Genomic DNA, 10875 nt, shown 5'->3' on the forward strand with positions numbered 1-10875 from the left:
GAGAATGCTTTCCTGTGTAGAAACTTTTCTACTTCAGAAGCATGAGAATATTTTTTGGTGTAGAAAGACTTGGTTTTGGAGCTCATTAGGTTCATTGAGCTCATTTTGTTAGTTGTATCTACTTCTTTTAGGGTCAATTGCTAAAATATTCTATGAATTTTTCACGAAATATTGTTGTCGTTCTTGAGATCTTTATCGTATGCCAATTTAGTAATTGAACTTTGTTCATTCTTTGGTGGTTGTCTTGTGGTCATTCTTATGGGCATATTGATTGGTTAGCTTGTTTAGTCATTTGATTTGGAGCAAACGGGGAACTAAGGTTCAGTCCTCCAAAACTAAAGTCTTCTAGGACAAAAACTATTCTTTGGATTAATTTGACACCCAGTAAATGAGATGATGGTGATCAATTAATTTAGTGACTTCTCCATTGGATCTAAAGCTTGCCTGTTATAATATGCAAGAATAACCTTGCAAAAATTGTCCTTGAGAACTGGGATCCAAAACTATTATTAATTTGTACTTTCTCACTTATAATATCAATTCAGCACTTTACAACTAACAATTTGTGCATTAATGGCAAACAAGTAGGATGGCCAGGTTTTAAAGAATTCCAAGATACAGAAATAGACACAAGAAATCCAACGTTGGTCAAAGAACTAATGAGTGAGACAATACAAAGCCTATTTTAGTACCGCCTCCTGTTTTACAAATTCTACCCATATTAATATGCACCTACTTACACTCTCTACCTCTCTTTCCCACCGTCCCAAACACCTTGAGGTACTTGGATTTACAAGTTTTTAAAATCATTGAAGGTACTTGGATGCATGTTTTTAAACTCAATTCTGATATTAAAACAAATTAGTTTGGTGTCTGGTTAACTCAAACAATCCAATAGGTCTGGTTCAAAGACTATGAAATAAGTACACGCTTTTCCATCATATGTTCCAGCTCGAGTTAAGATACAATTGCACTTTGGCTTTCTAATGGTGTTTTTTTATAATTAAATGAAGTAAATCCAAGATGGTTGCCTCTCAAGTCCTTTGTCCTATCCCAAATCCAAGTGGGTTGCCTCTCTACGAGATTTTCTTTAACTATTTTGTTTGCTGAAATCGAAAGGAGGGAGGGAATCCATTTAACAATGAAAAACTAGGGAGAAGGTGGAATCTTTTCAGAAATTGACATTTTTTCCCTTAAACATGAGCACGATTACAAGAGAAGGGGTATCACCCCCAATGAAGATCATAAACTAGAGTACACTTTCCAGCCCATTTCAGACCATCCACAAACTTTTCAGGTCCCTCGAGACAAAAAAAGAGTTAAGCAATTAGGAAGTAATAACAGATGTTACAGAAGCCGGTAAACCCCGGCCCACCCATTTTCCCTTCAGGTTTTGTTTAGATTTTACCATCTCAAAACGAAGCGTAGAGTCGGCGATAGTGGGAGTCGGAGCGAGGGAGAATAAAGAGAAGAAATTCTGAATCCCTAAACCTAATTTCTCAATATACTGTCTTCAATTAGCGATCTCAAATCTCTCTGGTCAGTCCTTCTTCGCTTTAACCATTTCCATTTCTTTCTTCTTATTTTTGTTTTTCGTTTTGAAGTTCTGTAATGAATAAACCCTATAAACGTAGAAGTTTCCCCTTTTTGGTTGGGGTTCTGTAAAATTCAGGTAAAGTTGGTGAATTTTGCTAAGAAGTAGCAGGCTTTCAGTTTGTAATTTCCTCTTTACTCTATTTTTATGCTGAATTCTTTTTTCTTTTTTTTTGGGAATACTCGTTGGGGTTTGGGATTTTTTGTGTTTGGTTAGCGACGAGTTATTCTTGCTTGCTGATTTGGTGATTTTTTTTTTCTCTGAAGTCTGAATCTTAATGGGTTCTGTTCTTCGTTTGGACGGGTGAATTTCATCGTGATTATTCTTTTCTGAAGTTGGTTACTCTGTTACAATAATATTTGTTCTTGTTTTCAGCATAGCCAGCTTTCTAACATGTTAGACTTTGTTTATTCATTTTGCTTGTGATTAGGATTTTGTAGTGATACGAGTTGATATGTGGACATATGGGGCGGAAATGTGTGTGAATGTTTGTCTTGAGGGACTTGAAAAGTTTGTGGATGGTCTGAAATGGGCTGGAAAGTGTACTCTAGTTTATGATCTTCATTGGGGGTGATACCCTTTCTCTTGTAATTGTGCTCATATTTTAGGGAAAAAATGTCAATTTCCGAAAGGATTCCACCTTCTCCCTAGTTTTTCATTGTTAAATGGATTCCCTCCCTCCTTTTGATTTCAGCAAACAAAATGGTTAAAGAAAATCTCGTAGAGAAGCGATCCACTTGGATTTGGGATAGGACAAAGGACTAGAGAGGCAACCATCTTGGATTTACTTCATTTAATTAAAAAAAACACCGTTATAAAGCCCAAGTGCAATTGTATCTTAACTCAAACTGGAACATGTGATGGAAAAGCTTGTACTTATTTCCTAGTCTTTGAACCAGACCTACTGGATTGTTTGAGTTAACCAGACACCAAACTATTCTGTTTTAATATCACAATTGAGATTAAAAACATGCTTCCGAGTACCTTCAATGATTTTAAAAACTTGTAAATCCAAGTACCTCAAGGTATTTGGGACGGTGGGAACTGGGAAAGAGAGGTAGAGAGTGTAAGTTGGTGCATATTAATATGGGTAGAATTTGTAAAACAGGAGGCGGTACTAAAATAGGCTTTATATTGTCTCACTCATTAGTTCTTTGACCAACGTTGGATTTCTTGTGTCTATTTCTGTATCTTGGAATTCTTTAAAACCCGGCCATCCTACTTGTTTGCCATTAATGCACAAATTGTTAGTTGTAAAGTGCCGAGTTGATATTATAAGTGAGCAAGTACAAATTAATAATAGTTTTGGAGTGAATGTTGTAATTAACCTTTTTATTGTTATTTCTGTATGCCATTTATGGTGTATATTAGTGGTGTTTGTTGTGTATTATGTATAGATAAGAAATAAATTGAAGATGAATAAATTGAAGAGGTAAGCTTTTAATTAATCAATACGAAGTGGGGGCTAACATTCTTATTTTCAAATGCTACTGTTTAACCTTTCTAGTGAAGGAAAAAGTAACACTAAAAAATGACTAAAAAAAAGTTTAACTTGTAAACCTCCTTCTCCAACTTGATTAAGTAGTAAGAATTTTTTGGGACAGTTATTAAAAGAACACCACTTGAAGGATATTGCATCCTGAAAAAGTTTTAGGGCTGGGTAGCGGACCCTGAAAAGGAAGAATAGGAAGTAGTATCAGAACCTGGAATGCCCCAACCCACCCATTTCTTATTCCTTTGGGTTTTGTTGAGTTTTTATGTGAAACATAATGTAGAGTCAGCTAGAGTGAAAGTCTAAGAGAGCGAGAATAAAAAAAATGAAATTCCAAATCGGTAACCCTAGTTCCCCTATCGACAATTCTGAATCTGCAGCTTGTAGTGACCTCTTTACTCTCTCTTTATGCTGAGAAAGTTTCTTATTATTCCTTGGTGGTTGGGGGATATTTTCTGTTTGGTTAGTGATGAGTTCTCCTTGCTTATTTTAGTTGGTGTTGTTTTTGCTGAAATCTGAATCTTGATGCTCTAATGAATTTCATTGTGATTAGTTTATTCTGAAGTTGGTTGTTCTGTTACTGTAATTTATTTATTTTCATTTTAAGCAGAGGTGGCTTTCTAACACGTTTTATTCGTTAGTTATTTTGCTTGTACTTGGGATTATGTAGTGATTCCACTTGATGTATGTGAACATATGTGATGAAATATGTTTGTGAATGTTTGTCTTGAGTGAATTGAAAAGTTTGTGGATGGTCTGAAGTAGGAATGAACTCATACCTAGTTTATGATCTTCAACGTCTCTTGTAGTTGTGCTCATTTTTGAGGTCTTCATCGTGATAAAGCTTCATGAAGTCATGAGTTATCAGAGCATGATATGCTAGGAAGTAAAAATAGTGTGCTGCATGTGTTTTTTGTTGGTTTGTTTTTAACTTTTTTGTGAACTTTTTGCAGACCATCTGGAAATGTTGGGCAATTTGCCGATATTGCCTTTACCTGCACCCCCTTCTGATGGTAATCTTGGGCCTTTACCACTAGCTCAGATAACTGAAGAAGACGAGAAACAGAATGGAAGTCAAGAGGATCTGAGCAAAGCTGACAAATCCAACTCAGCTCCTATTTCGGTTGCGACTCATACGAGAACTATTGGTATTATTTATCCTCCTCCAGATATCAGAAACATTGTTGACAAGACATCTCAGTTTGTGGCCAAGAATGGTCCTGAGTTTGAAAAGAGGATTATTGCTAGCAATGCTGGGAATCCAAAATTTAATTTTTTGAATGCCTCTGATCCATACCATGCGTACTATCAGCATCGTTTATCTGAAGCTCGTGCACAAAATCAGGTTTCTGCCCTGCAGCCATTGCAACTGGCAGATTCAGCTGCTTCTGAGTCAGCAGCTGCTGTCCCGGCTGCTGATGGCAAGGATGCGATTGCAAAGCCTGATCCGTCGGTGCAGTTTAGGCCTGTTCGTAAAATTCTTGAACCCCCTGAAGCAGAGCAGTACACTGTTCGTCTCCCTGAAGGGAATACAGGGGAGGAGTTGGACATAATTAAGCTTACTGCCCAGTTTGTCGCAAGGAATGGGAAATCGTTTTTGACTGGATTGACCAGTAGGGAGATTAACAATCCTCAATTTCTTTTTCTAAAACCAACCCATAGCATGTTTATGTTTTTTACATCTCTTGCGGATGCTTATTCGAAAGTATTGATGCCTCCAAAAGCGTTAATAGATAAGTTGAGAAAGAGTGTAACTGACATGACTACGGTGCTTGAAAGATGCCTTCATCGCTTGGAGTGGGAACGGTAGCAGGAGCAGGCTAGGTAGAAAGCTGCAGATGAGATAGAACAGGAGCGATTACATATGGCCATGATTGATTGGCATGAATTTGTTGTAGTAGAGACCATAGACTTTGCAGATGATGAGGATGAAGATTTGCCCCCTCCTATGACCCTGGAGGAGGTTATACGAAGAAGCAAGATGACAGGTATGGAAGAAGAGGAGATCATTGAGCCTGGGAAGGAAGTAGAAATGGAAATGGATGAAGAGGAGGTGCAGCTTGTTGAGGAGGGCATGAGGGCAGCTAGTCTTGAAGAGAACGGGGACCTGAAGAATAATGAAGCTAAGGTTACAATAGATGAAGCAGAACCACCTATGAGGATAGTAAAGAATTGGAAGAGACCTGAGGAGAGGTTACCTGCTGAAAGAGATCCAACTAAATTTGTTGTGTCTCCAATAACTGGTGAGCTGATTCCTGACAATGAGATGTCTGAACATATCAGGATCTCTTTAATTGATCCAAAGTACAAGGAGTAGAAGGAGAGGATGTTTGCAAAAATTAGGGATACAACTCTTGCTCCTGATGATGAGATCACAAAAAATATTGTTGGACTTGCTCGAACCCGTCCTGATATTTTTGGTACTACTGAGGAGGAAGTCTCTAATGCTGTTAAGGTAGAGATCGAGAAGAAAAAAGATGATCAACCAAAGCAAGTCATTTGGGATGGGCATACAGGAAGTATTGGTCGTACAGCAAGTCAGGCCATGTCTCAGAATGCTGGTGGAGAAGATCTAAATGAAGCAGCCAACAGTGATATGAGAAATCTTCCAGGTCCTGCAGCTCCTCCTCCTCCCAGACCTGGCATGCCATCAATTAGACCTCTTCCTCCACCTCCTGGACTTGCCTTGAATATCCCTAGGCCTCCTAATACTGTTCAGTATTCAACCCCAACTGGTCCCGGTGTTTTGGCTCCACCTCCACCTGGGCCTCCAGTCGTCGGTGTTCTGCCCAGACCTGCGCCTCATCCGATGTCAATGATGCCGGGCCAGCAACCTCTGATGGTAAATCGACCCCAAATGCATCCGTCCATGTCCATGAATTCCCCCAACATGCCTGTGCCACCGCCACCTGGATCTCAATTTACACCTTTGTCTGCTCCCCGGCCTTTTGTTCCCCTTTCCATATCTCAGCCTGGCCTGCCTATGGTCCCACCGCCATCCATGCCTCAGGGAATGCCACCACCTCCACCTGAGGAAGCTCCTCCACCACTTCCTGAAGAACCAGAACCAAAAAGACAGAAACTTGATGATGCTCTGCTTGTTCCCGAGGATCAATTTTTAGCTCAACATTCGGTATGATGCACTTTTGCATTCATTTATATTTGTGATTTTTTTAAAAAAAAATTTTCCTTTTGTGAAAAAAGAGAAGGTTTTACGTCATTGGGTTGTAACTAAGCTTGCATTTGTGTTCACTGCAGGGACCTGCTCGTATCAACGTGTCTGTGCCTAATCATGATGAAGGCAATATGAAAGGGCAGGTGCTGGAGATTCTTGTGCAGTCGCTGTCTGAAACTGTCAGCAGCTTGAAAGAGAAAATAGCTGGTGAGATTCAACTTCCGGCTAACAAACAGTAACTGAGTGGAAGGCCTGGTTTTCTCAAGGACAATTTGTCGCTCGCATATTATAACGTTGCACCCGGAGAAACACTTCAACTCTCTCTCAGAGAGCGTGGAGGAAGAAAGAGATGAGAAGCTTAACATTGACCAAAGCCTTGAAACACTTTATTTTCCTATTTGGATCTGTTACTTCTCCTAAGAAGTATTGTCCTTATCAGTCTCACCAAAATTATTTTTTGTGATTGTTTTAGAACAAAATGGCATTTTCAAAGGTAAATGATTATTCATTTGACAGTTTGGCTCTTGAGATTAAAAGATGATAGGTCTGGTCTTAAAATTAATTTATTTACAATCATGCAAAACTCTCGTTTTCTTCAGACTTCAGTAGAATGGATTGGACCATTGGAGTTTCGGCGTATCACTTTTTGGGCTCTAAAGAGGGCCAAAGGCCCCCGTGTTTGAGTTATGTGAAACTCTTGTATTCATTCATCATGTTTTAGATATTATTGTAAATTTTTAGGCTTTAGCCTTGTAATTTGCACAGTATTGAAATTAAAAAAAAATTAGGGTTTTAGCTTAGTGGTTTCTACAGTAGTATAAACAGATTAGGAGTAGTTTGCACTTTTGTAGTTTGCACAGAATTATTAGCTTTTAGTTTAGTAGTTAGCTAAGAAGAGAAAAGAAGATGAGCTTTTAATATTGTTCGGGAATTTAAAAAAGAAGTGAAAGGATTTTGGATACAAGGGATGAATAAATCCTATACAACCACTCTTTTTGAAGACAAACTAGACCTTTTAATTTTGAGAACTTTTATAACCAGACAGCAAGTTTCCTCTCACTCAATTATCCAACTTGGAAGGAAAGAATTTTTATGGTTTATCTCAAAAATTTTTGGGGAATTTACGAAAGAATGTTGTTGAAGTAGGGGAACTTTCCATTGATTGAGAATAATGCAAGATCAATTGTTTTTTTTCAAGATTCAACTTTCGTCAAGGAAGATCAATTTGGGATGGACAGTGAGCTTAAATAAGATGAGCCCATAAATTATTTTGCTTTTAGAGAAACTGAAATATATGAACCTGGCAAAAAAGAGTCCCTAATGTACTAAAGATTGACCAAACTCTTCACAGATAATCCCACTAATTATCCTTTGGAATAATTTTAGGAACCTCCCTTGAGGTTTCTAACTACTTCACTGCCCCCTTTTAGATTTCAAAAATTATACTAACCTTTTTTTAAATTTATTATCTTATAACATTTAGGTTCAACCAGCAATTAAAAGGTGATATCAGGAGAGAGAATATAACATGATTCCACCATTGCCTAGATTATTTAGTTAATCTAATATCATCTCACACATTAAAGAAAAGCACTAGAATCTGTTGTTTATCATCTGGGATCAAATCACATATAGTATCAAAAAATAATATATCATTGTATATATTTCACTTAATTTAAAATTCAAATTACTTTTTCAGTTATAGACCAATTGTTATACATGATCAACAACAAATAATCAAAAAAAAAATTACAACCAAAAATTACAAAGAGCGAACTTTAATACCATAAAAATCTCGACAACTAACCTTAATATGTTGATAAAGATATTTATGATATTAAGGTTTGCTCTTTGTAATGTTTCATTTGCAATTTTTTTTATTATTTGTTATCGATTATGTTTGACAATAGGTATGTAACTGAAAAGAATAATTAGGATCTTGCATTATTTTTTTTATTTTTTGCTAAACAACTCATAATATGTAAAAAAAATTTAAGTAAGCTAAAAATAACAAAATCATCATTTTATCATACAAATTATGTTATTTATATTTTCAAATTTTAATGTATATGCATATATTATTGATATGTAGTCATAACAGATATACCAAATATAATCTTATAACCATCATATTTATTTTAAATTTTTTAATAAATAACTTACAATATGTAAAAAATTCAAATGAACTATAAATAACCAAGTCATCATTTTATCATACAAATTATGATATTTTTAGTTCTTAAATTATAAGATATATGCATATATTATTAATGTGCAGTTATATATATATGCATACATATATATATATATATATGTATGTATGTATATATATTTTATACGAGAATATCCTTCCCCGTCCCTTGCCCTATTTAAAATTGGGGAAGAAAAATCCCCCCTCTTCCACCCCGCCTCGCCCTGCCCCGTTGCTCTCCCCGAGGCAAATGTTTGCCATGCCTAACTTTTTTTTTTGTCTAAACGATAGGATTGTAATGATTGGACAAAAGTATATACAGGTGAGCACATGCTCGATGCTTTACAATGTGCATTTAGCACAATAGATTAGGATTAACCCACTCTACATCATGATAATTGCTTAAAACTTGAGCACTAAATAAACAGCTAAGATAATTCTTATTAGTTTTTCCTAGACAAAATGAGCATTTGTAAAACATAGTACTCAATTCACTGATGTCATTTATCAGGGCAGCTAGCCATATATCGACTGTTTTACCCCCTTGAATTTGTTGTAGTAGGTCTTTATTTGGAACTCCAATGCATACAAACCTCCATCTTTGCTCTGCTGCTTTGATTAGTGCCAGTTTGACACCTTTAGCACAATATTGAAATTGACTCTCACTTGCTATTTCTCTCATCTTCTATCCCATCACATCCTACCCCTTACTATCCAGCAACGGAGCTAGGATTTTTTCCTTAGAGGGGCCAAAATTTTTTCGAACAAAATTACCTTAATATGTTATGTTCAAAATAATTTTCATTTATTTAATTATATGACATCTTAAAATATCAAATATTAACTTTAATTATAAAGATATGTCTATTTCATAAATATATAACATAATCATAACTAAAATTAAGATAAGAAATAACCTTTGATTAAATATCTTATAACATCACAAACCACCTAAGTTGCACATTATGAGAAGATGTTCCAATATGTCACTTGTGCAGAAACAAAAATATAACTATGCAATATAAATATAACTATTTTCAATTAAAAAAAGATAAAATTTATGTTAACATACCTTGAAATTTCATCCTCTTTTATTAAAAGTAAATTGAGCTTTACGTTCTTTCATAGAACTAAATTCATCTATAATTGAATCAATACTAAATTTTCGAACAACTTCCTTTTTTTTTTACATTGTTAGGCAATCATTTAAGAAATTATCTTTTATCTTGTTTTGGAGCTTTGTTTTGATTATCTTTATAATTGAAAATGTTCATTCTATAGACTATAGAACGGAGCCGAGATTTTTCCTTGGGAGAGAGGCCAAAATTTTTCTGAACAAAATTATTTTAATATGTTATGTTCAAAATAATTTTCATCTATTTAAATATATGATATCTTAAAATATCAAATATTAACTTTAATGATAAAGGTATGTCTATTTCATAAATATGCAGCATACTCATAATAAAAATTAGGACAAGAAATAACCTTTGATTAAATATCTTATAACATCACAAACTACCCAAATTGTACATTATGAGAAGATGCTCCAATATGTCACTTGTGCAAAAACAAAAATATAACTATGCAATATAAATATAACTATTTTCAATTAATAAAAGATAAAAGTTATGTTAACATATCTTGAAATTTCAACCTCTTTTCTTAAAAGTAAATTGAGCTTTATGTTCTTTCATAGAACTAAATTCATCTATAATTGAATCAGCGCTAAATTTTTGAACAACTTCCTTTTTTTATGTACATTGTTAGACAATCATTCAAGAAATTATCTTTTATCTTGTTTTGGAGCTTTGTTTTGATTATATTCATAATTGAAAATACCCGTTCTATAGTTGCAGTTGACACAGGAAAAGTGAGAACAAATATAATTAATCTGTCAACAACAGGATAGATCACTCCATTTCTTGTCTTCACCAAGCCTTCAAGTAATTATTTGTATATTTGTATATGGGTCAACAAGAGGATAGATCACTAATTTTAAATTTTTTATCAATTAGACTAACTTGTATATTTGTATATGGACCAATAAAGTAATTATTTTTGTCTTAGCCCATTGATAATTATGAATTGAGTCTTTTATTTGTATATTTGTATATGGACCAATAAAGTAATTAATTTTGTTTTAGCCCATTGATAATTATCAAGTGAGTCTTTTATTATAATATATCAAATTGGGTCAATTTACTATGGATCATCAAATTATATGTTTAATTTTTTGAACGTTAAATAATTAGCACAATAAAAAATAAATAACTTTTTTTGAAGAAAAAATTAAATCAAAGGTGACTAATTCATACACACACAAATATATATATATATATAAACTCTCATAATATAAACTAAAATTGTAAAAAATTAGGGGGCCAACTTTGTCTTATACATATATTTACATTTAGAAAATG

General features: G+C 34.6%; 1 pseudogene; it reads left to right on the top strand.

The window, feature by feature from the left end:
- The first annotated feature begins 1527 nt into the window (after positions 1 to 1527).
- LOC113740208 (probable splicing factor 3A subunit 1) lies at positions 1528 to 6774 on the top strand (annotated as a pseudogene).
- Positions 6775 to 10875: the final 4101 nt, after the last annotated feature.

This window comes from Coffea arabica, chromosome 4c (genome assembly GCF_036785885.1).
Source record: "Coffea arabica cultivar ET-39 chromosome 4c, Coffea Arabica ET-39 HiFi, whole genome shotgun sequence".
Lineage (NCBI taxonomy): Eukaryota > Viridiplantae > Streptophyta > Magnoliopsida > Gentianales > Rubiaceae > Coffea > Coffea arabica.